The sequence below is a fragment of the Arvicola amphibius genome, chromosome 5 (assembly GCF_903992535.2).
Source record: "Arvicola amphibius chromosome 5, mArvAmp1.2, whole genome shotgun sequence".
Lineage (NCBI taxonomy): Eukaryota > Metazoa > Chordata > Mammalia > Rodentia > Cricetidae > Arvicola > Arvicola amphibius.
Genome location: NC_052051.1, coordinates 47,158,866 through 47,186,121, shown reverse-complemented (window position 1 = coordinate 47,186,121; position 27,256 = coordinate 47,158,866). Strand labels below are relative to the sequence as shown.

Here is a 27,256-nt window from a genome sequence, read left to right as displayed (position 1 = left end):
CAGAGCATTGAGATATTACACAGGGTGGAGGCACCCAGGAAACAAGAGGCATACAAACAAAAGTTGCAGTACTGAGACAGAGAGAGGGGTCTGCACAGAGCGGCATATCACACAAGTCCCTGTTACTTCACAGTGGACAAAGATAGTCCCACTCCTGGCTCAAGGTCTGTGAACTTACTAGATGCAATGGTGCACACCTTTAATCCCAGTACTTGGGAGCCAGAAGCAAGTGAACTTCTATGAGTTCAAGGCCCTCGGGGGCTACTCGATGAGACCCTGACTCAAACTAACAAATGAGGTCTGTGACCTTGAATGCCTGGCCCGTGACCCATCATCTGGCCCACTGTGTTTGAGTGCGGTGCTATGCCTTCACGCTAGGGAGCCCAGGTGACTCCTCTGACCGTGCTGGAGCCTTCCTCCTCCAAGGTCCATGCAAATAACTTCAGACCAAACACACACTAAGATGACTGCTCAGAGACACAGACTATGACCCCAAACTCCCTCTGTAGTCAGATTCTTCTGTGGGCCACCAGCTCACAAATAACTACATGGAGACATATTGTTAATTATGCAAGCTCGGCCTTGGCTTAGGCTTGTCCCACTAGCTCCTTCACTTTTAACCCGCTTTTATTTTTATTTATAACTATGTTTAACTATGTGGCTTTTTACCCTTCTTTTATTCTGTATGTCCAACTTCCTGAATCTCCATGGAAATTCCTGTGTGCCTTGATTCATCTCCTTTTTCTTTCCCTCCCCAGAAGTCCTATCTGTATCTGCTGCCTAGCTGTCAACCATTCAGCTTTTTATTCATCAACCTCAGCAATACACCTTTACATAGTGGTCAAATTTCCCACAATACTCTTGGTTCAATTTTCCTTACAGATGATTCTGTTAAATTTTTGGTTAATGGTTTCAACAAAACACTTTTGAAAAGTGTGTGTGTGTGTGTGTGTGTCTATGCATGTGTGTGTTCTTGTTGAGCACAGGTATGTGCCATGATGCATGTGTGTGTGTGATATCTTTGAGTGACAGTCCTTATCTTCCGCATTGTTTGAGACAGAGTTTCTTGCTTGCCATACCATACCTCAGGCTAATGGCCTTTGATTGTCCATGGATATTCTTGTCTCCAGCTCCCATGTCACCACAGGAGCTTACATAGATGTGTGACTTTATCTGGCTTTACATAGGCTCCAGGGATCTAAGGTCAGGGCTCACACTTTCATGCAAGCACTTTCCCTTCTGAGCCATCTCCCCAGCTCAGGAGCCACTTTTAAAGGCCCTTAAATGAGAGAAATCACACAGGACCTAGATGAAGAGCTACAGGCAGTTAGAATCTGCTGACAGAGGGAGAATATGTCTACCCCAGACATGAGTACCTAAGAGGCAATCCAACCCTAAGTGGTCAACACTAAAAAAGCAAACACACAATCCACACTAGACCAACTCCAGTAGGTTACATTTATACATTCATTTGTTCAAATGTGTGCACACAAGTGTGCATGCATGCACCTGTGTGTGTGTGTGTCCGTGTGTGTGTGTGTATAAGAACAATGATCATTGATGAATAAGAGGTCATACATTTGAAAGGGAGCAGAGGAGAAGGGCATGGGAGAGGCTGTACAAGGAAAGAGAGGGAGAAAATTATGTAATTATCTTTTATTTTTGAAGTATTATTTAAAAATAAAGGTCCTTAGAACAGAAAGCTCTCTCAACTTTTGACTTGAGAACATGAAAGACAAGCAAGCTCTGGAATGCTGTGTCTCCTCTCTTCCCCCAGACACGTGTTTTCAAAATATAAGGTTGATCCAAGTCGTGTGGATACCACAACTAAGGCACCTGTGGACTTCTCCATCCAGAAAAGAGGTGCAGCCCGCGTCGTTTGCTCCAGTACGGGACGGAAAGGGCAGCCATCCCTCCTCCAGTGTCCAGCGTTCAGATGATGCTGTACCATTGAATCCATCTCTGCTTTGCCTCCACCTCACTAGGTCAACTGAGAAAAACAGTCCTCCTGTGTCGCCTCTATGGGAAAGTTGAGTCTGTCAGAGATAGGAAGGGATCTGCAGCCTCTGTAGAGGTTGTGTGTAGAGGAGTGGGGACAGACAGAAAAGAACCCAGAAGAAGCTGGGGATGTCCCTGGCACCAAGTCTCCATACACTAAATGTTTTTCATGTGTGTGTATGCATTTTTTCGTGTTTTGTATGTGTGTATGTATGTATTCACACACAATATATGTATATATTCACACACATATACATATACATATATGTATATATTCAGTCACACATGTATATATGTATGCATTCACACACACACACACACACACACACACCATTGAGGAACTTTATAAGTTAGACACAATAAGAAATTAGCAACTTAGAATTAAAAAACAATTAAAACAGTGTTATGAACTTAAAAGTTATTTAAAACTTGAGGCTGGTGAGCTGGCTCAGCAGTTGAGAGCACTGACTGCTCTTGTAGAAGACCCAGGTTTGGTTCCCAGCACCCACATGGGGGCTAACAACTGCCTGTAACTCCAGTTCTAGGTAACCCAACACCACCTTCTGGCCTCTGCTGGTACTGCACACCATGGTACACAGAGTAAGCAGGCATACACACATACACATAAATAAAAATAAAAATGTTTAATTGTTTAAGGATATCAGAGACTTATGAACTGTTCCTCTCTGGGATGTTTTCCTTGTATATTTTCAGAACGCCATTGCCCTTGGGTGACAGGGACAGGCCACTGCACAAGCCAGGGCTGGTGTAGAACTGAAATGACTTGTGGGGCACTCAGAGAAGAAATGGTGCACAAAGAAGAAGGTGAAATCCAGCTCTGCCTCACACCGCACAGCTTGTCAAGACTAGAACACCGACCACCCATGCAGTGACCTGCTCCTTCACAAGACCAGGGACCAACCAAGAACTCTTCAGACATGGGGGATGAATGCATCTCGGCAGAGCACTCACTAACAGGAAGCAGGCCAGAACTCGCTCCTAGATCCATTTGTAAGATCTCTCAAAATAATTTATGAAGTAAAAACTCGATGTGAATGAGCGGGGCAAGAGTGGTTGATCTAACTTAAAGTATCAAAATGACTATCACCCTCCACGCACAACCCCCATCGGCACAGCCCTCCATAAGAGATGCAACCTAAAAACAAAATCTGCATGTTGAGCCTTCGGCCATAGGCAAAGTGTCTATGACACTTGACAGCATACGAAACAACGGCTGTCTGCTCGGAGATCTGGCGTCCCTCCGTGGAGCTGCTGGGCAATGCTCCAGATGTGGAGCTCCACAGTTCTGCACTTGTGCTTTTTCCTTACTGCCAGCTTTCAGGTCCCCTTTCTGAGCATGCCGAGGGCCCCGAGTTATAACTTCATGACCCAAAAGCCGATGACCAAGCACAGTGTAGCAGCCAACTTTACCTCCACGTCTTTACCAAAATGAGCTACATAATGAGCCTGAGAGTCCAAGTTCCCCAGAGCAGCTGCGCCTAGAGTAAAGCTCCTGCAGGTTGGGTATCAGAACGCCCTGAGCGCCGTGCCAAGTATCACTGTGTACGTCCTGCTGACCGCTCGACCTCGGCTGACCGGAACACACGACGGAGGAAAAGTGAAAGGCAGGTTTGTGAGCTGGTGTTACCTTGGGCCATCTTAGGCCAATTAACTTTTGGATCTGACCTAACATGCTCACAACAAACAGGCAAACCCCTCGGCATGCATGTTGAGCTTAGCAGGACTCTGCCCTCCCCAACCCTAAGGCTAAGAATGTTAGCAGACTATGTCTGCCGCCTCTAGAAGAGGTTCTTCCCCCACCCACCCCCTGCTCTGCTGTAGCTCATCTACCTAGCGGCCCCGCCAATGTAATTAGGCAGTCTACTGATTCATGACTCTTTTTGGACTGTGGAGTATGGCACTCAGAGTAACTTGAATTACGTGTTCCTGGGACATGGTCATTCATATTTGGCTCAATAAAAAAAAAAATAAACTAGTTTTTATTTCCTAAAAAGCAGGACAGTTCTTTTAAATTGGCAAAAACCAAGCATAATATTAAGCTACTGAAGTAAGTAATATTCCTTTAGTTGCCATGTATAACTGAGAGCAAAATTTAAGCAACATCCAGACACAGTTCTTTTTATTCTGTCCACCAGTCGGTAGCCAATTTTACCTGGGTCTTGCCACTTGGCTTAAAGAGAAAGTTAAACTCTATGAAGGCCAGCCCATCAGTAACCTCGAGTCTAGTCACCTGGGTCACGGCTACCGAGTAAGAGTTGAGGAGCTAGGGCACAGCCTGGGGACCTAGAACATGGGCCTGGCATGACAGGAGACCCCCACCACCACCCGGGAGGCATCTGAATGCATTTGGGCACACTGGATCTTGCATCTGGAGTCCAAAGTCATCCAAAGCATGGCGAGAAAGTCATCCAAAGCATGGCGAGAAAGTCATCCAAAGCATGGCGAGAAAGCAACCCTCTGCAGTAAAGTCCAAAGCAGAGACGCCTCCCTCTGTCATTCCGCCTTAATGGCCATGAGGCCCCGCTTCTAACCCAGCCTTTGTCTTGTCATGCTTTACTGCACAATGGTGTCCAGTGTGATAGGATCTCCGTGAGTTCGAGGCCAGCCTGGTCTACAAGAGCTAGTTCCAGGGCAGGCAACAAAACGACCCAGAGAAACCCTGACTCAAAAAAAAAAAATAGTATCCAGTGTCTACGTACACCAGTGCCTCACTGAGCTGCTTAAATGAAGTCTCAAATGCTTCTAAGCACCAGCCTGTACTGTTGCTACAGATCACTAGAAGAGTGACCAAGGCAAAGTTCTTTGCTCTTCCATGGGAACAGAAAGACGGGCAGTGAGAGTGACAGTGAGTGACTACGAGAACGAAGGTGGCCATGGTGGTGCAGACCCGTCACTCCAACTCTTAGGAGCACTGGAAGTAAGGCTAGGCCAGCATGAGCTACATAAGGAAGCCATGCCTTGAAGGGGTGGGGGAAAGAGGGAGGAGAGGAGAGCAGAGTGGGGAGGAGGAAGCAGCCAAGGTCCCTTCACCAAAGCCCCCACTAGTCCAGTCCTAGCCCTCACGTGGCTCTGTGGGGTCCTCACATGAACCCCACCATCTGCTTCGTGATGCACACTCTACTCCTCCATTCTGTTGATTCACCTGACTATGCCATCCGAGGCAGCCGAGACTCACCCATGCCATAACCATGCTGTCCTGTTTACCCACTGAGCCCACCATACTAGCTCCATCTTGGCCGGGCCGCTGTCCCAGGCGCTAAGCCAAGTGGGCACCTAGCACCTGGTGCCCTGTGACAGGCGATCAGACTGTGTATGTGTCCTGGTTTTCCCTCCTGTTTGGCCCAATACCCAGTACACAGTGACTCTCCAGTTGACACTGTTGATGCTGAGGAAATGGGCTATATGGGTAGAAGGGAGGGTCACCCATCTGGATGCCTCGGGTGGCCAAGGTTCCCGAATAACCTAAGTCTGCAGGCAGCAACAAGCAAGTCTGTGCGTATCTGCCTGTTCTGTTTCTCACTAGAGGAGAAACACGGCTCTAGGATCTCATGCTGAAACCTTCCACTCCATGTGACAGCACTGACAAAAAGGTGACACCGGAGTGTCACAGCACCCATGAGCACCTTCTCCACCCAGATGTTACTCAAAAGAAAGAGCCCTCCTCTAACTGTAAATTATTTCAAAATGGCAATGTGTTTCAGAATTGAAATAAAAATCTTCTCCCACAATTACAGCCATTTTGTAACCAAACTCCAGTCTCCCAGCTCCCTCTAGACCTATTTATTTTAAAACAGAGAAATTCTACAGTTTCCCAATGTGTCCCTTATTGGGTAACCTGGGTTTGTACTGTGCACTGCTTATCATTCTGGGATTTCTCCAGACTGTGGGATGGGGGACAAATTAGATTATACTACAGGCCACTGTCTTTGAAAGATGTGTCGAAGCTGGAGTTTAAGACAGGCTAAACCTATCGTTCCTTAGTCAGGACCTGTTGGCCGCTAGGAGCAATAGAGAAGCTGACCCCAAGGGAGGAGCTGAAGAGATGGCCCAGTGGCTGAAACGCCTGCTGTGCAAGTATAGGGGGACCTGAGTTTGTGTCCCTAGGATAAGCCGGGTACAGCCACGTCTGTGATCCCAAGACCTGGAGGAAGTCGGGGAGACAACTGTATCTCTGGAGCTAACTGGCTGGCCACTCTAGCCAAACTGAAAAGTCCCAGGGTCAGTGGGAGGCCCTGTCTCAAAAGATAATATGGAGATAGGAAGGAGAAAAATACCTGACGGCTACCCCTGGCCTTATACACACACACACACACACACACACACACACACAGAGAGAGAGAGAGAGAGAGAGAGAGAGAGAGAGAGAGAGAGAGAGAGCGCTGACCCACAGAAGACCCAGCACCTGCAGTTGGGGCTGTGTGCTACCAGCTGAGTGGATGTTGGGGAACCTCAAAGTGCCTTCCGGCACTAAGACAGGAAGGATCCTTGGGCTTTTTAAAAGGATGTGCTGTGGGCTTAAGCTTAGAACAGGACGTTTTCTTATGCCTAGTCATTCCTCTGAATGGAAAACATGAAGACATTTGCCCCATCCAGGCTTAGATGGAGTAAACCTCACCTGAACTTGACCCGGCTCTGTGATGAATAAGCAACATCCTTTAATCCCACAAATCACATGACCCAGGGCTACAGTGGGGGCCAGGAGTCTATGCCTGCTGTGAAGTTTGTAAGCTTACACTGATTTCCCAGGGAGGAAGCCAAAGGATTCTGTGAGAAGCAACTACTTTGTACTTTAAATAGTTCACAGACTTATGAATCACAGTTGCCACAGGTCAGCCAGAATGGCCCAGAGGCTCTCCAAACCCAAAGTGCCCAAAGAGTATCTGGATTCTACAGACCTTGAAGGAGTTTCAATTCGAGTCATGTCAACAGCTGTTTTGCCCCCAATACTTTTCTTTGGATTGGGAGTCAGTCCTTTCCGGATGTGAGACACAGTGCCATCGACCCCATGCCAGTATTCACAAAAACCTTCCTTGCTCCACAACTTCCATCTTGGGTTTAAATTTGACCATGCCTTTCCCGAGAGCTCATGAGATAAAGGTCAGGAACTCAGCAGTTGAGGATGTTGAAAATGTCTCTGCCATCATCACTACCCACAGATAGTTCTCCCTCTGGCCTTTGGGCTTTATGTCAATATGGGAGGAACTTGAAACTGCCATCAGAGGCACGGACATAAAACTGACAAGCGAGGGCCCAAAGCACACTTGAGAGACTTGACTCACACACACACAGTGTGACAGGATGGGTGTCTCCCTCAGTAAGACTTTGGGGAGCCTAGAGATCAAAACAAGGTCACTCAACAAGGTCCCCTCACCCACAGCTCTGTTTCCGTCTTTCCCCCCAAAGCCAAGTAACTTGATAACTTAGGAAATCTTGTCAGATGTCCACCGCCACCACACAGATAGATCGCTATGCGGTTCAGGAAGGCCAGTGATACATTCTGGGCTAATGGTGTCCATTTGATACAAATGGAACAGCTATCTTGGAAGACAAATTTAGTGAAATCTTAAAGAATTTAAATATGTACCTCCATATGGCCCACTCAGGAATATCTCACTCACAAAAAAATAAATCAATAAAAATAAAAACAGAAGCCCCCACAAAGGCCCACTCATAAATATATTCAAATAAATGGTTCATAGTTGTCCCAAACTCCAAACTGTTCAAACATCCAACTTGTGAAGGGAAAGGCTGATTGTGACAGATTCCTACAATGCAGTCCCCCCTGGCCATCAACAGGGATCCACTACTAACTCAGGAGGACATGAACAACTCTCAGAAGTCGAACAGTAAGTAAAAGAAGCCAGGCACAAAAGATGACAGGCTGCTTGGTGTCGTTGAAATTCTATAAAAGGTGAGACAATAGTGATAGAAAACAGGTCCCTAATTGCTGGGGCCAAGAAGGGTGGACTGCAAAACCGGTCAGGGAACTTGTGTGGGGTGGTAGGGCTCTGTGTGTCTAAGTTATCACTGGTGGTTGTATGACAAGATACGTATACAATTACCAGAATTCACAGCGTATACAGCAAATGATCTTCAGAAATCCACCAGCAATGTACATGAACTGTCCCACAGCAAAGGAGCTGACAGGCTGTGGGCATCCGCCTCAGGGTATAATACACAGCAGGCAAAGGAGTCCTCAGAAACAGGAGGAAGCCTCTGTATCTGCAGCTTTAACATCTTCAGATTCAACTCTCTGAAAAATATTAAAGAAGAAAAATCAATAAAAGTAACAATATCACAATAAAATAATAATACCACTAATTTTCATTTAGCACCTTGACAACGTTTTACAGGGCATTTCGCATCATATTAGGTATTGCAAGCCCAGAGGTTATTTAAGGTCACAGGAAGATAAGCACAAGCTATAGGCAAACACTGTTCCATTCTATGTAAGGACCCTGGAACCACGTCCCCCCAGAGGGACGATGGTACAGCAAGCATAAATGCTGAACCGTGGCGACGTGGCATTCCTGTAAGATATGCCAAGAGTCTCTTTCTTCCTCTCTAGAAAACAAGCCATGACGCTGTTTCTCACTTAGAGGACAAACCCTGAAATCTGGTTTATTATTTTTCCAGATGTCGCACATGCACAGAGCCTGGGAAAAGTTTTGAGCAAGCTGACCACAGGCTCTTCCCACCACCCTGCTCACTGTAAAGGTGTTAGTAAACAGGGGAGCCAAGGCTACCACATTACATGCCAATGGTTGGTACCAATTTCTGTGAAATAACAGAGAAACCAACACCCTCTTGAAGCCAAACCCCGAAGAGTGCCAACAATACCACAGTGGCCCCCAAATTAAAGGTTGCAGCCTCTAGTCATGAAAGGGCTTCCTGGAACCTAGCCAGGATCCTTGGGCCCTGCTGAATGCTGCTCCGCATGCCCTCTGAAGCCACAGTGGGTGTTAGGCTTTTGCAATCCAACACTGATGAATTTTTCTGAAAACAGAGTAGGGCAGCTGATGTTCAGACGTGGTGAAGAATATGCAACCTTTGAGTTTCCCAGGGATCCTTGTCCAGGGCCCAGCCCAGCTCTGTTCTTCCTTCTTCCAAGGGACATGCTCTTCACCCCTTTGTGTTGCTGCTATTGCTTAACTCACAGGACATGAGCTGTGGAAGACAAAAGGCTTGAACTAGATAATAAAGCACGTAGGGTATCTAATTTGTGCATGGCGAAGCCCAGCCTGCATTTAGCCCTCACAATCTCGGTAGCTTTGAGGGAAGGTTTTCTGTTTCTCGGACTGCCTTGCATTCCACACATGCAGATGCTACTGGGTGGTGTTTTAAATCACCCAAAGGCCAGCAGGCCAGGATTAAGGAAGTCATGGTTAAAACAAACCATGTACTCTGATGTTGATGTTGATAGTGTTGTTTGAAATGGGATCTTGGCATATAGCCCAGGTTAGCCCCAGAGTCAAGACTCTTATGCCTCGGTTTCTCAGGTGCTGGGATTACAGCAAGATACCACCATGTCTGACCCAGGAAGTGCCAATGAGAGGTGCTGTGAGCCCATTAAAATGCTGGCATGTGGGTGCAGGGGTGGAGGGTCCTCAAGTCTAAGGTCTGAGAGTCAGTAGTCTTGAAGGGCAGACTCAGAAGATAGATGCCCCAGCTCAGGAAGATGTGATGTACCATTCTTCCATCTGTTTTATTTGGTGATTACTGGGTGATTCATGTCCATGTTGGTGAAGGTAGGTCCTCTTCAATCAGTTACAGACTCAAATGCTCATCTCATCCAGAGGCCCTCACAGCTACATCCAGACACAGTGTTTGCCAACAATCTGGTTACTCCCTAGCTCGTCAAGGTGGCGAATAACAATAATCAGATGCTTAGAGATGCTTAGCAGCTGAGACTGCTTACTGTTCTTGCAGAGTAGTTCAATTCCAAGAATTAACGGCAAGTTGCCCTCAGCCACCTGTAACTCCAGCTCCAGGGAAACCAGCAGCCTCGTGTGGCTTCCACGGGCATGTACACACACAAGCACACAAACACACACATTTTCACACATACATATGTACACAGAGACACATAAATAAAACAATAAAATAAAAACTTTAAAAAACATGAATACATAATATATAACACAAAATACATGAAATACCCCCCATATATGATAGATAATCTGATTCCATTTATATGGGCACCCGGAGTAATCCAGTCCCTAGAGACAGAGAGCAGGACAGCATTGTTACTGGCTGGAGGAACTTCTAGTGTTTACCAGGTATAGGGTTCCAGTTCTGTGAGGCGCAAACAGTTCTGAATACTGAACCTGAAGGCATTTAGCACGACTGAACTATACACCCTTCAGATGGTGAAGCTGTCTTGGCTTGGTGGCAAATGCTTGAAATCCCAAAGCAGGGAGGTTATGAACTCTAGTCCACATGACCAATACTACAGGACCCTGCCTATGAATAAGTAAATAAATTAAGTTGAGATGATGGGTTTCGTTCTATATGCATTTTACTGCCATTAAAACTTTTGTGCAAAGTTTCTGGATGTATTGAAACCTTCACTGCCCCATCGTTGGGCAGGTTCTGCCTTTTTGTTTGCCTGAGATGGGTCTCTTCTTCAGCTTCAGATCCATCTGGTGTCAATTTCATTAATGGCAGAATAAAGTTCAAATAGGCCCTCCTCCAGAGAAAGGACTAACTACAAGAAAAGAAAAGGTAAGAACACATGCATGGGTGGATGCTGCAGGTGGCTCGTAGCTCTGCTGGTATCTTCACACCAGGACTGGACCTGTGGGAGAAGGGAGCAGAGCAGACAGGCAGCCTTCAACCACATTACAGTCCACAACATGTATTATCACTGCCTCTTTGGATTCTAAATGTTTCTTTTAATGAGTCACGAAGGTTGACTGGCTGTTAGATTTTTTTAAAAACTCGCAGGGTTTTCCTTATATAGATTGTCCTCAGGAGACCTCTGGCTGAATGTTCTCTCCTTCCTCCTTCCCAGTTAGCAGCTGCTTCTTAGCATGTGTGTTTACAGAAACACCAGTAGTTATTGCATGTTCCTTGCCATGTGATTAAGCGCTCCATAAAGCCCTGGCTAGATTAGAAAAAGATCTTCCCCTTCTGAGAGAGTGAACCCAAACTAGTGTCCATGATGGACAGATTGTGCCATCTATTGGCCAATGATAGTATCACATGCCAGATGTCTACCTGCTAAAAAGAGGTAGCTAGAAAATGCAACCACAGGAGTGTGCACACTGTGTGGGCACACACGTGGGCAGATATACACTCACATACAGAATCATATATTTTGTCATTATATCACATAGTGTATACTCAGACACGGGGATGAGTAGAGCCTGTCCCACTATGGCTGATGACTTTCATTACAGCATTATCCATGTAGTAGTTGGCAAATATTATCTCCTTTGCCCCTTAGAAACAGTGTATGAGAAGTTAGAGAGATGACTCAGTGGTTAAGAGCACTGAATGTCTTCCAGAGGACCCAGGTTAAATTCCCAGCACCCACATAGCAACTCACAATTGTCTGTAACTCCAGTTCCAGGGGACCTCATACCCACTGCAGAACAACAATGCACATGGAAGGAAGGAAAGAAGGAGGGAGGGACGGAGGGAGGGACGAAAGGAGGGAGGGAGGGATGGAGGGAAGAAAGGAGGGAGGGAAGGAGAGAAGGAAGGAGGGAGGGAAGGAGAGAAGGAAGGAGGGAGGGAAGGAGGGAAGAAAGAAAAGAAGGAGGAAGGAAGGAAGGAAGGAAGGAAGGAAGGAAGGAAGGAAGGAAGGAAGGAAGGACGGACGAAGGAAGGGTGTGAGACAAGTTCCATTATTCTTATTTTAGAGGTGGGGAAGTGGGGACATGGGAAATTTGCTCCCCATGTTAAATGTCCTTCTGACAGGTCAATGAATCAGAAGCATCATTAGATATGTATTGGGAAGAGGAACTATAATGAAATTACTATCTTGTCCCTCCACTTTTAACTTAATTTTATTATTTTATGTATATGGGTGTTTTGCTTGCTTTTCACCTGTGCTTCACACGCATAGTGTCCAAGGAGACCAGAAGATGACATCGGACACCTTGGAACTGGAGTTACAGAATGTAGTGAGCTTAGGAAGAGCAGCCAGTGCTCTTAACACTGATCCCTCTCTCCTGACCCCCCCCCTCTCCATTTTTCAAAGCAAACACACCATTGTAAAGATGTCTAGTGTACTCTGAAGAATCCAGTAGGTCCTGCTTAAGAGACCTACAGCGGGGCCTGGAGAGATGGCTCGGCAGTTAAAAGCACTGGCTGCTCTTCCAGAGGACCTGAGTTCAATTCCCAGTACCCATATTGCAGCTCACAACCGTCTGTAACTCCAGTTCTAGGGGATCTGATAGCCTCACACTGATTCGCATGCATGTAAAACACCAATACACGTAAAATACAAACAAACAAACAAATAAATAAATGAGTCCTACAGAAAATGGCAGCCAGTGCTTCATTCCAGGTTCATTCTGACGAGCTCACCACTTTCTTCTAGATCTCACACAGTGCAGCAGGTGGCTGTGTCCTCGCCCCCTACCTGGCTCTTGATATCCACACACATGTGGCTAGTTCTCCAACAAAAATCAACTTTACATCATGAAACGCTGCTGCCACTGCGGACACGCATGCTCCGAGGCACCTTCGCAAGCATTTGAGAAGAGTGGCAGCAAATAAGAAAAATCTCCAAGTGTCACCTTGGGAGACAAGGTGAGGCCTGTAGAGAGAAATGGTTCGATAAAACAGACACTTAAAAACATCAGTGGCGTCTGTTGAGAACCCCAGTTGGAAGTCAGGGAGAGAACCAGTTGCAATGGCAACTCCCCAAAGACAGAGCCATCCCTTTAAGAAGAACATTCTACACATGGCCTCTTCTCACACTCCTACTCCTTGCTAGTGGGTCATAGGTGAGAATCAACAGCCTCACTTGCCTTTCTTTACTGAAGGGAAAGAAACGAGACTCTCAGCTTTATCCCACTGCTTCCCCTTGGCGACATTAACAGCGTGCCTCTGTCCACAGTCAAGGCAGCCTCCTGCTAGTGTGAGGTAGGGGGGGGCGATGACTCCTCCTCACAGCATCCATGTGACTGGAACACGCAGCCTGGGATGTGGTCCACCTGCAGAGTGTGACCCAGCTCTTCACGGGGGATGGCACTGTTTACTTACGAATTCCTAGAACTCAGGGTTCACCTAGGGAGAGTACAGATTCCCCATAGTAGAAATTTCAAATTAATGTCCATGTCAATGTATTCAATAATTTATACCCATCAGTGCTAACTGGAGGCCATTTTCTTATTAGATGCCTATAACTGAACCTTGAAGACTGCTGTTGCTCGCAAGAGAATAAGAAAGAAGGTTGCTGGTCAAGGTTCAAGGAAATGGGATGGAGGTTCCATTTCCAGGCACCATCTCATATTTGCAATGCTGTGTTAAAGGAAGGTGTAAGAGTCCACATCTACAAGAAATTGGAAAGCAGGGATAATAAAAGTCTTTCTGTATAATCTATCTCTCCCCTCCTCTCTCTCCCTTCCTTTTCCTCCCCCTCTCCCTCCACCTCTCCTTCTCTGTCCCAGTCCCAACAGAAAGTCATGAAGGTGGTTCACAAGGAAGACCAGACATGATGTTGTCTTCTAGCCCTGCTGCTCCAATGCTTCTGCAAACATCGATGTATGGATTTTCCTGACACACAGCTGTCCAGTTTGCTTTCCACTGCCGTAATAGAGACCAGAGCTGAAAGCAAGCAGGGGAGGAACAGGTTTATTTGAGCTTACATATCCCAAGTCACAGTCCACTGAGGGAAGCAGGGCAGGAGCACAGGGCAGCAACCTGGAGTGGGAGCTGATATAGAGACTATGAAAGAACACTCGCTGCTTACTGGCTTGTTTCTCGAGGCCTGCTCAACCTGCTCAACCTGCTCTCTTATACTACCAGGACCAGCTGCCCAGAGGAGGCAACACTGGGCCCTCCCACATCAATCATTAATTGAGAAAAATGTTCCACAAACTTGCCTACAGGCCAATGGTGAAATTTTCTCAGTTGGCATTCCCTCTTCCCAGATGACCCTGGCTTGTCTCAAGCTGACAAAAAAAAAAAATCTAACCAGTGCACAAGGGAAAATAAACCAATAATCTGTTGATGCTGCAGAAAGCAATGAACCCAGGAAATGGACAAAAGAAAAAAAGTGAAAAACTCCCATGAGTTTCAACCCACAGGAGAGAATCCAAGGCTATACTCACCTACCTGGCAGTAAGAGGGAGCTGAGAGGCACAGAGATGTGGTTATGCCAGAAGAGGGTGGCATGGGCAGAGCTGAACAAACCAGACAAAAGAAGACAGAAACACTCAGCGATGTCACAGAGGAAGCCACATCCAGCATGGACATTTAGAGCATTCAGTTGTATGCCTAGACTTTAATGGCTGCACCATCCCTCCACCGCCGCCGGTGAGGTTCTCCAGGGAGCCAGAGTTGCAATGGTAGAAGTGTGCACTGTTGATATTATAAGAGCCAAGACAGATCCAGGGAATACTCTTGCTCTTCTAGAATGATTTCTCTAGAGGAACTGACTATCTCATGAGAATTACAACCTCCCCCTCCACTGGCCCCATTCCCAATGAACTAAGCATCTCTTAGAGGTAGCCCAACTCCTAGAAGATCCTCAGTGGGGATCACGTGTCCAGCACACACTCCATCCGCCACTAAGCTAGCAGGTAGCCAGGAATGTTGGGAAATCAACCACATTTAAAGGCTCCAAAGCAAAAGATGCTGATATTAAGTAGTCACAAGTGATAGAGCCAAGAAGTATCTAAAGGGATATGATGTCACAATCACAGGGAGGCTTTGGAGGACCCTTGCCCAACCACCCCAGCCAGGCTGACCATGACCTGAAGAAAATGGAGTCATTAAGGTCTGGCCAAATAGTGATTTGTGCCTTCAAGATGTGTGTGCCTTCCAGTATTTGTGTCTCATATTGTGTGAGAGTGAAAAGAAACCCAGCCGTGGCAGCAAGGACTTGCCTCGGGTGTCAGGAGGAGCCATCCCTTCCCAAGATTTCTCCATCACACAGTAGCCCAGTCCCTTTGAAGCACTGTGAATTCTGGGTGCATATTCAACGATTTGCTCACAAAGAAACTGCCAATAGGATTTTATATTCTAGACAGACAGATGCACCATAAACAGTCAGTGTGTTGGATGGCAGAGTAAGAGATGAAGAGAGAACGAGGATAAGAAGTGCCAGTCAGAGAGGGGAGGACGTGGCCATCACTCTACTGGGGTGGGCAGGAAGGAAGGTGGGCAGTGCAGATGTGGTCCTGTCTCGGGCCTACTCACAGCCCTTGTAAGTTGCCCACACACCCACACGCTGCCTACTGGAAATGAAAGAATGCAGGTTCCCATGAGTGGGATTGAAAACCAGGAGCCAAAGAAGAACAATTCTTCTTGGCAGGGCCATTAAACCCCAAAAGCCTGCCATGAGTAAGCTGTCCCTCAGACTCAGCTCCATGGACAGGAAATGAAAACGCTTCAACCTTCCCCAAGAAGGAAAACAACTGAGCTCCATAAATACATCTGAATGAGAATAAATAAACTTAACGTAATAATCTGCTCTACAAATGCCACTGGTTATGTCCCTCTAGGGCATTATGAATTCCCCTGCAGACACTCTGCCACATAGGATGCTGATATCCACAAAGCTGGTATGAAATAGCCAAGCAGCTGGCTCATTTATAGGAGACATAAATTAAGTTCCTGCCTATTTAACATGCAATAAGGTGACATTTTCATAATTTTAATATGCTTGCCTACTTACACAGGTGTGCCCTCTCCAGAGGTCCTAGACTATCCTCTACACGGCATTTCTACACGGCAACTGAGCTGCATGGGTGCTACAGTTGGGACACTGTCCCACTAGGGCACATCTCAGCCCCTCTAAACATGTCCCCAGGCTTCCTGGGGACCTGACAAGTCCTCATGGACATTTGCAGGTAACAGATAATCAAGCTTTAGCCAGTTCCCCCATGGACAACAGGGTAAGTGGATAAGAAAATGAGACAGTTGTGTTGGTACAGAAACCAAGGATTCATGAATTCCCAGACAATGGCACACAGTTTTACAGTTACGTCCCGGGACAACAGAACAAGCAGAGCTCTGCTTTCTTCCTTCCCTTCCTCCTGTCTTCAGATCTCTTCTACATAAATGAAAGAAGCGTTCATTCTTGCCTTTCACACAGATTCATTATGTGGACAGAGATGAAGCCTGGTTACACCATGGCTGTGTTCTGCCTGCTGGGTGAACTTCCAGTTAGACAGCCAGGGCCATCTACTTAAGAGCACAGTAAGAATGATCTATTTTAGTCTTTCTGGCCTGTTGGGAGAGGCATTCATTAATGAAGGCTCCCCTGCATACCCCTGCCCAGAATTCTCTCTCCCCACTGTAACCTGCAGTGACATCTCAGTTGACATATCTGGGGACATCTCAATTGTCCCTAGAAAGTCCCACTTCTCTGTCAATGGTCCTCTCTGTATGTGCCATTGTCCATCCTCGGTGTGTCAACAGTCCTCGTTGGTGTTCACAATCACTCTTCCACGTGTAATGAGCCAGGTCTCTGTAGGACACACCCCCGACACACACACAATGACTCTGGATATGACTATTCTTTTTTCTTTTCCATCCACTTAATTGTAACTCACTAATGTCATCATAGTATCACCTCATAGAGGACATATATTTGGATCTGGCTTTTCCTTCCAGTCTGGAGATCATTCCCTGAATCTATATCATGTGCTTACTACCTAATAGGAGTAGGTAGCCTATTCCTTCCTGCCTCTTGCAATACTGTTCTTAAACAGCTCTGATTGGTTTCCTTGCTATGGCAGCATATCTGAGTCACCATCAGGCTAACCCGCAAGGCTCCAGAGCCCACACGCTTCAGGAATGTATGAGGCTATTGGAGTCTCCCTGCCTCTTCCCTCTTCTCCTTCCAGGCAGCCAGCACCATTATAGAGAAGAGTGGGGCTACAAGACAGGACTTAGCATTTGGCCCTCAGAGAGCCTCACCTCACTTCTTAGCCCAGGCCGCAGCTTCTGGACCTACAAAGGTCCTGTCTGTGGGTGGCCAGACAGCTTTTCAGTATTGCAGTAGGCGTGCAGGCAAGTGCCTCCATGCCCATCTCAGAAAGAGGACCCTGACAAAGGGGTGGAGCAAAGACAGTTTTGTAAAAATTACGCTGGAGCAAGAGCAATTCCACAGCGCAAAACAAAATCAACTCAGACCTCACAGGTCTATGCAAACCACCCATAATGAACTCGAAGCAGGGTATGGACTTAATGGTAATCTTCAAAATTTTTGAAAACACACATATAACTCCATAGAACTAAATACATTTCATGAAAATTTACAACTTTGGATCTTCAAAAGACCTTACTTGGAAGATACAGATAGGCTCAGGGACAAGGGAAAAGATTGTCAAATCACATATTTGACAAAGGAATTGTATCTAGATTTTAGAAACTGTGCAAAAGGGGCTAGGAGATGACTTTGTGGATTAAGTACATGCTGGATGAGAAAGAAGACAAGAGTTTGGCTCTCCAGCACTCATGTGAAAAGCAAGGCTTGGTGGCCAGTATCAAATACGGGAGACAGGTAGGTCCTAGGGGTTCATTGGCCTACCTGCCTAGCCAAAACAGAGAGCGTCAGGAACTTTGAGAGCTCCTGTGCCTCCCAAATAAGGTGAAGATGATGACATATACCCCTAGCCTCCACACATATATACATAAACATTCACTCACATTCAAGCGTGCACACACGTGTGCACACACACACAGGGTCACAGAATTCTACAACAAGAAGGAAGCAACTACACTAAAAAGATCTGGTCAGACATTTCTTCTGGTAAGTCTATGGAGAAATTATCATTTACTATTAGAAAATATCAAAGTAACAACATAATATGTGTAAAGTATAAAATAATAGTACAATGACACACTGCCCAAGCAGTGAGCCAAGTCCGTCATCCACTTCTAATATGAGAGCAAAACAACAGATTATTCTAGAGCAGAGACCACCAGGGCTTACAAAATATACCTACACTGCTGCAACTTGATCTGCAGGACAAGTATTAGAGCCTTGCTCCAGCCTTCTGGGTGTGGTGGGACATTTAAGAGGTAGGGTCTACTGGAGGTGTAGGGCCATGCAGATGCTTGATGATGTGGGATTCCCCTCTGTATGCTGTAAATATGTCTTATTACCATTGGTTAATAAAGAAGCTGATTCAGGCTGTGGCAGGGCAGAATAAAGCCAGGCAGGAAATCCGAACAGAGATATATAGAGAGAGTAGGCAGAGTCAAAGAGACACCATGTAGCTGCTGAAGGAGATAGATGCCCTGAACCTTTGGGTAAGCCACAACCTTGTGGCGATACACAGATTAATAGAAATGAATTAGTATAAGATTTTAGAGCTAGCTAGAAATACACCTGAGACATTGGCCAGTGTTGTAATTAGTACAGTTTCTGTGTGATTATTCGGGTCTGGGCAGCTGGGAAACGAACAAGCCATCTCCATTTAGAGATGGTGCCCAATGTGGGGCTCAAACCCACAACCCTGAGATTAAGAGTCCCATGCTGTACCAACTGAGCTAGCTGATTCTGGTTACCTTTGAAGGGGGATGTGATGTCATTCCTTTCTTACTTTCCAGCCATCATGAAGCAAGCATTGTGGCTAACTCACAGTCCCTGAACTGACAGATTGCCTCACCATGACAACACAGCCAAGCAATCATTGATTTAAGTCCCCAAAACTGATAGGAAATGAACTTTTTCTAGCATTTTATTTTGCAGTAAAGGGGATTGAACTCAGGGCCCCATTTGCTAAGGAAGTACTCTACCACTGATCTATACCTCCAGCAGTCTACCCTCTTTTCTCTGTAGAGTGTGTGTGTGTGTGTGTGTGTGTGTGTGTGTGTGTGTGTGTGTCATAATGTAATAATATAAAGGTCAGAGAACATCTTGTAGGCGTTGGATCCCTGCTTCCATCACGTGGTTTCTGGGGACTGACCTCAGGCCATCAAGCTTGTTACAAGGGAAAGGTCATCAGGATGCTTGGCAGCAAGCACCTTTACCAGCTGAGCCATTTTGCCTATACACCTACCCTCTTTTTCAACAGAATGTCTCAGGTATTTTGTTTCATTTCCAGAAGGATGCCAACCCATGCATGGACACATATGATCTTGGAGTAGTCGAAAGAAATTAACTATTGATTCTTGCAAATACTTAGATGGATCTGAAATGTTGCTGAGGAACAATGTTCATCCTGTGTTATAGACTTCCTCTTGTAACATAATATTCTGATAAGGAAAATATCCCCCAAATTATAGAGTTGATTGTCAGGTCCAAAAGAAACTCAAGACAAATAGCAATCTGCAGTGCCTATTAGCATAACAAAGCAAACAGTGGCCTCCAGGTGTACTCAGTACCTGTGGCTCTTCTCATCCCACCCCTACCCAAAACTTCTAAAGTTCCTGGGCTTCCTACCCTCCCTTCCTATATAACCCTGTCATTGCAGGCGTTCACTCCCTTGGTCATCTTTTGTTTTCGTCTCCTCCTCTCTGAAGGTCTCCACCTCCTGTCTCCTCTCATGGCCTGGTCCAAATGCAGGCCATGTTTAGCCTACTGCTTTCTCTCCCTGCTCTGAACTCTTCCAGATGCCTCTGGCTGTGCTCTCCCTCATCTCAACAATAAATCCTTCCCCTCAACCATACCTTGGCATTTCTGTGTCCTCACTTTATACACAGATGAAATTAATGGTTGCCAGGGATGTCAGGGAAATAGACTCCTTTAAGAGAGAACCATGATGACTATTTGTCACAGAATTGTGTACATCTTGATAGAGATCACAAGAACACATATGAGACATGCAACTGGACAGAAATAAATACAGATACATAAGCACATGCATGTAAATATAAAAAACCTAAATAATGCTGGTGACCAATCTCCCCCTGCAGTACTGAATAATCATAAAGTCATTACCACGAGAGAGAATTTGGAGAAGGGATTATATAATCTCTAGGTGTAAGTTTTGACACTGCATAAAACCTTGTTATCAACATATAAAATTTTAAAGATGATTTGATTATGGCCAGGCAGTGGTGACACATGCCTTTAATTACAGTACTTGGGAGGCAGAGGCAAGCAGATATCAGGGAGTTCAAGGCCAGCCTGGTCTACAAATTGAGTTCCAGGACAACCAGGACTGTTTTACAAAAAAACTCTGTCTCGGGGAAACTAAAAAAAGAGAGATGATTTAATTATAGCACGATAGTAACTAAAGACAAATACACAATAAAATAAACTGGATGAGTAGCTTTCTACTACAGATGAGAGGTCAATGCTTACTCCTATGATTTCTAAATTTCCTTTCCCAGGAACATACTTTCCTTTGCAATCATAAAGGATTTGATTAGGCACAAGGTGAACTATAAAAATAAGATAGCAATGAGACAAGAGAAGATTACTTGAGTGTCCAGAAGAGACGCCTTTACTTGAGATGTCCATGATCTGTTAACTGGGGGTGTTTCTTTCAGAGACCAGAGAGTAAGTTCTGTTGGAATGGTGTGATGTCATCGGTGTCTTCAGAATGTTTGAGTTCACTTAGCAACAGCCAGTGCTCTCCTGACAGTTGTTGAGACTTGAGCTCTGTCTGGGAAAGCTCTGAGAAAGCCTTGAGCGACAAGATACTGGGAGACCAGAATAAGTGATCACACGGTGAGCGTCACTCAATGCCAAGCTAGACTGAATGTCAGGGCTCAACTACCTTCCTTCAGAGAGTCTTAGAGCTGTGTCAGAGATTACCCTGGGAGTCTCCAGAAGGACAACAGGTGATATGATGAGAATGGAAACAGGTTTTAGATGAAGGGAAACAGAGGACAGGGAGTAATGTTAACAAGGGGAGATGAATAAAAACAGGGAGGATGTTCAAGAAGAACCTTGTCTACCAAAGACTGCTGTTAAGACGCAGCCAAAGGAAGATGATGTGGGACACGGGATCTGCATGTTTAGGGACACTTAACTGTTTATGGATTTATAGTGGTTCATAGATATATGGAAAGAGGGATGACAAAGAAAACAGGTGTGTGAAATCATCTGGTCTGGCCCTACTGGAACTTGACTGACGCTCAGTAGCCATTCTTACCATTGGCAAAGCTACAGGGGCCAATCCACAGACATGTGGCAAGCCCTAGGCAAGGCCAGGAATCACCCTCTCATGTGTAAATGAAGTGAATAATAGTCATTCACAGATTATAGATTAAGTAAGTAGGATATGATCAAATGATCATTCCAAAAGGAATCAAGACTGATGGGGCAGAGCTCCATGGAAGAGTACTTCCCCAGCACGTGTGCAGCCCTGTATTCAAGTATCATCACAACAAAACAAACAAAAAAACACAGCTACCATTGACTATGGAACCATGATTGCAAACTTTATTATAATTTTGTCTTAGAAAAAGAAGGTTACATAGAAATAGCCTGGGGTTGGAATCAGTCTGATCCCCTGCCTTGCTTGGATAACCAAAGAAGACAGGATTCCTTTATGTCTACACCAGTCACCTCAGACACAGCACCAAGATTTCAGAAGCCAATGAACTATCAAAAGAAAAATAGACTTGGGAAAGTAAAGACAGGTGTGTATGACCCTCGGTGTTATTGCCCTGGTCCCCAGATGCATGAAGGATGAAGCAGCATGGCCACTGCACCTAGCCCCACCCTCTTCCCCAGCTCCTCTGAGTCAGCTTCTACAGTAGCATAGCAAGGTGTTTCCTGGTGAGCCAGGTCACTTTTTATTTACTTTTTACAGCTATGTCAGACAGAAGATCAAAGAGGGCAACTGTCCCTCCTAAGGCACCGTGCAATCAGAATGACTCACGAAAAGAGGTGCCAGAGAATAGTGTTTGCTTAGCCAAAAAAGGTACATAGGAATTCAACCCCAAGCCATCTTGGTAAATAAGTGCATATTGGACCTAGTAGGGGGGCATTCCTCTTAGATATATTCGCATTACATGTTAATTCCACAATGTGTATGAGAAGGGAAGGGCCTGGCAGTGGCCAAGCAGGTGGTTCTGTGCTCATGGTGTGGTCTTCTCTCCCTGCAGCTCTACAGGCCAATAGTATTCGGGTTTCCAGGGGTGCCTCTGCAAAGGATGTCCGTGAGCAGAAATCCAAGAGGAAGAGGGAACACAGAAAAAGGAAACTGGAGAATGTCATGACTGGTTTGTGTCTGCATGTATATCAGTATGAATGAAATCATGACCACTATGCAGAGTCCCTTCATCCTCCCAAGCTGTCCTAAATCCAGATGTACAGGGCCATAGCAAGGGTGTCCTGGTGAGCCAGGATATCACTTCCTTAGTCACTGTTGTAGCTATGACAGATGAATGATCAAGTTCATCTGTCTCCACAGGGGTGGCCTCCAGGCAGAAGCATCCAGAGAAAGAGGCAGCAAAGAGAATCTGGTGCTTAACAAAGAAGAGTATATAGTAACTCAATTTCTAGTACATTGTAGATACGCAAGGGCCATCCTCCCAGACTTCGTCAGATGTCACATGGAATGAGAAGAGAAGAACTCTGCCAGGTCCAGGTTGTGCCTCTTGTGGTCACATGAGGTCTTCTCTTCCTGTAGATCCAGAAGATGACATCATTATTATCTCCAGTGATGACTCTCCAGGGGATGGTCCTGAGCAGAGATCTAAGAACAACAGTGGACAAAGAAAAAGGAAACTGGAGAATGTCATGACCGGTATGTGTCTGCATACCTGTTGGCATTTATGTCCCAGTATGGATGAAACTGCATGGCCACTATGCAGAGTCCCTCCATCTACACAAGCTGTCCTAAATCCACTTGTACAGGGCCATAGCAAGGGGTGTCCTGGTGAGCCAAGTCATTCCTTGGTCACCTTTGTAGCTATGATAGATAGAAGATAAAAAATTTTATCTCCATAGGGGTTTGCTACAGACAGAAGGATTCAGAGAAAGAAGTACCAGTAAGGAGCTGGTACTTGGTAAAGAAAAGTACATAATAACTCAATTTCTTGTCTCCTTTGTGGATACGTCAAGGCCTTTCCTTTCAGACATCTTGAGGTGTCACATGAGATGGTCAGAAAGGGAGAACTTGGCTTCTCTTCCTGCAGATCCAGAAGACGACATCATTCTAATCTCCAGTGATGACTCTCCAGGGGATGGTCCTGAGCAGAGATCCATGTATAGTGGTGGACCGAGGAAAAGGAAACTGGAGGATGTCATGACCGGTATGTGTCTGCATGCCCCTTGACATTCCTGTCTCAGTATGGATGAAACAGCGTGGCCACTATGCTTGGTCCTCCTATCTTCCAAAACTGTGCTAAATCAAGTTCTACTGGGCCAACAAGTTCATCTGTCTCCAAAGGGGTTTCCTGTAGACACAATGATCCAGAGAAAGAGACACCAGAGAGTAGCTAGTGCTTGGCAAAGAATAGTACATAGTAACTCAATTTCTAGTCTCCTATGTGGATGAGTGAAGGCCATTCCCTGAGACATCCTCAGATGTCACATGGGATTATGAAAAGGGAAGAACTCTGCCATGTCCAGGTTGTCCCTCTTGTGGTCACATGAGGTTTCTTTTTCCTGCAGATCCAGAAGATGACATCATTATTATCTCCAGTGATGACTCTCCAGGGGATGTCCCTGAGCAGCAGGCCAAGAGCAAGAAAGTCAAGAAGACAAAGGCACTGGAAGATATCAAATCAGGTATGTGCCCATCTTCCCTGGACACTGTGGTCTCTCTCTGTTTGAAGAGCCAGTTGCAGCCTAGTGACTGCTTGTCACTCAGTCCTAAAAGAGACCAGTTCCTGAGTGATGATCATGAAGTGACCAGTGTTCCTGCTGTGGTCACATCCATGCTTACTAAGAAGCTTTTGTCCACACAGCTGCCCAGAAGAGCAGCCTGCAGGCCTCAGGCACAGCCACCTCTGGAGCCACCCCTGGAGCTGCCTCAGAGCTGAAGTTCTCCAGAAGAAGGACAAAGAGGAGCATATGGACGGTGGGCCATATCGAGGGGACAAAACTCACCATAATCAAGAAGAGAAAACTCTGTTACCAGCCTGAGGACCTTGAAGCCTTCTACAGACTCCTCGGTTGGTTCTAGGAACTTGGGATTTTGAATACTTAGGGCCAGTTCAAAACTGAAAATGGGGTATGGAGAGTACTGGTTCGAACCTTCCCCCAGTGCTCATGGGCCCTTAGGTGACACAGATAAAGGGCCCCCTTGTCATGTGGCGGTATCCCCTTTCTATGACAAGCTCTCAGATAGAGGAAAACAGACTTACTCATGAGTACTGATGTAGGTACTTCTCTCCTCACAAAACAACCCACAAGTCAAGATGGTACACACTAGAGAGACAGGAAATATCATTGACCCCAGCCTTGGGGATGCACTGCTGGGTAGACACAAAAACTAAAGAATCCAAACATTTTACAAATAAAGATGCTATCAGCTCTTGATAGCTTCACAGGAAAGTATCTGAAGGCCATGGCACCTAGAGGTGGGACAGCAAGAAGGCAGGAGATCTCTATTGCACTAGTAAGACACAGAAGGTCTCTCTAGGTGGTATCAGGTCACAGATCTGGGACCACCAAGTGTGGCCGATTATGAACAACACCCAGGCACTCTACCCAGTACAGCGTCTACCAGTCACAGGCAGTCGTTTACTTGTGTTAGATGAAGTAAACAGACGATGTACATTCAGTTCCCCGGTCTCATCAGCTGTGATTCTGTGTTCAGGGCCTACACATGGCTGTGGGCTGTCATACTGGATGATAGAGGACGGGATGCTTTAACACCTTGAGCACTCTTTCAGACAGCGCCCTCTGAGGGTCAGGGACATTGCAGAGGACCCATGCTGTGCAAGCACTATTTGCCTGGCAGCTGGTGAAGCACACACAGGAGCTCACCCCACACCGGCACATCTTTGTTAGAAAATGGTGCCTCCAGGAAGGACCTCAAAGACAAATGGAGAAGGGGAATCTGGTCACCACCTCAGAGGGAGAGGGGACCCAGGCTAGAGGGATGTTGGGAGGCTGTTAGCATGGAGCTATAAACTCTCCATCTTTACACAAGGATTCATTTATCATCCAGAGATGGGGATCTTGGTACAGTCACAGTATGGGAAATGGGCAGACTGTGCAGTCACAGAGATCTAGGCCACACCTAAGGTTTGAGTGAAATAAAATTTAACACTGAGAGCTATGTTGAATAGAAAGTAGCAAATGTCATCATTGACCAAGCTCAAGAATCAACACCAGCAAAGCACAACATGTCTGTGTCAATAACAGGGACAAACTATGTTCTTGATACGAAGGTTAAGGCCTTTTAGATAGGTCCTGCTTCCTCTCAGGAATTCAAAGGGACTGGGGATGGGGATGACATCTGGAGGCCACACATTTCTTCCAAAGTTGCCCTCACCATCACACACTTGGCCCAAAAAGATAGGAGATCCAAGTGCTTCTCATACTTGCTTTCTTTGCAGAGGATCCTGTGGTCCAGAACTTCTTGGCAGCTGACATTTTCTTCAGAATGACTGACAAGGTACCTGGAACCTCAGGATTCTGCAGTCACTGCCCTCGGGGATACACAGAAAAGATAAGACTGTACTAGGCCAGGATAACCCAGGACTGTTCTCCAGGACAGAGCAACAGAGACATGCTGCCCATCCCATTATATCCCCCAAATTCCTTCCTGGTTTTCCAATTAGCTCACATCCACAAAGCAAATGTATTCCGCTCCCCCTTTCTGTGTATAATTTGGAGTATAATGATCAGCTGCAGAAGACCCAGGCCCCACTGAGATTTCTTACCCTCTTGTCTACTACCTGCCTGCCCTCACCTGTTCTCTGTCCACACAGTACCTGCTGTCCATGGTGGTGGAGTACTTTGGCCGACTCGGGCTGCCTGGACATCTCTACAACAGGATCCACTTCTTCCTGGCCCTGTGAGCATCACATGAGAACAAATCTTTCCAAATCCTATTCCCAAAGCTCCCCTCGCTCCATAAGGCCTGAGTGGTGATCCTCAGCGATAAAGTAGTTGAAACTTTCAAGAGCCCAGAAGGGGGAAAGGGAGGGTCCTGACATCATGAAGGATCTTAACTACCTTTAAGAAGGAAAAACAGAAGTGTCCTTTTCCTTGATTGAGAAGTGAATGGGTCCTTCATGCTTTGTTCCAGCATGCCCTGGGTATGCTCTATCCTAAGGTGACCCTGCACAAACTGCTTTTCCACCCTATGGCTAGAGATACATGCTCCCACCTTCCTCTGACTCACTGTTAAGGACATGTACTTCCCCTTTCCTGTGGCAGCTACATCGCCTTTGACATGGAAGAGGATGACCCCATATTCAAGAGGAGCATCTTTCAATTCCTGCTGGGCACAGACACATGGCAGGACTTATACAAGGACTTCCAAAGGCTGCAGGGGGAGTTCCTCCAAGTCATAGATTACCGAGCTTGGCTCACTCGGCAGGAGTGTGAAGAGGTCTGCCAGGGATCAGCCCAGGGAGCGGGTAGACAGGGTGCTGCCCAGAGAAGAACAAGGATGAGTCCATCCTCCTGGACTCACCTCTCATTTCTCTTTCAGATCCAGAACCAGAACCCACACCACTGGGTCTGGAGCCGGGTGCGACAGAGCGCCCCTTAGTTTCCCAGGCCTGGGGACCGTCAGCAGGTTAGTGGAGGTCCTGGCCAGGGGCTCCACACGCATGAGCTAGCTCTGTCCTCTGGGGTCCTAAAGCTGTATTCTGTGCTGTATGTTCATAAGAGGAATTCTCCTGTTCCCTTTCTTGGAGTTTACTCTTGAATGAGAGTAAGTGGCATATGACCACTTCTGAGGTACAGAAAAACGTTCAAATCCCAATTCTCCAACTGAATTACATCACAGGATCATGCAATCCATGATGCAAAGTTTCAATGTGCATGTCCTTTTTGATGTAGTGTTGTTGTTGTTTTGGTTTTTAACTCTTAGAAACAGAGAACACTGTCATGTAAAAGGAGGGAGCAGTCAGGGGATTCCGAGGGCAAGTCCCAACCATGACACAGCAGAAACAACCCCATCTGGCATCACACGCCAACGTGCACTGCATTTAGTTGAAATTTCCCTTTCGGTTTGGATAT

General features: G+C 46.1%; 1 long non-coding RNA gene across 1 annotated transcript; it reads right to left on the bottom strand.

The window, feature by feature from the left end:
• Positions 1-21,610: 21,610 nt before the first annotated feature.
• Positions 21,611-27,028, bottom strand: LOC119814059. Its single transcript, XR_005285350.1, has 3 exons — positions 25,606-27,028; positions 24,421-24,484; positions 21,611-23,926 (listed from the first exon to the last, which is right to left on the bottom strand). It is a non-coding gene; the product is annotated as an uncharacterized LOC119814059 (long non-coding RNA).
• Positions 27,029-27,256: the final 228 nt, after the last annotated feature.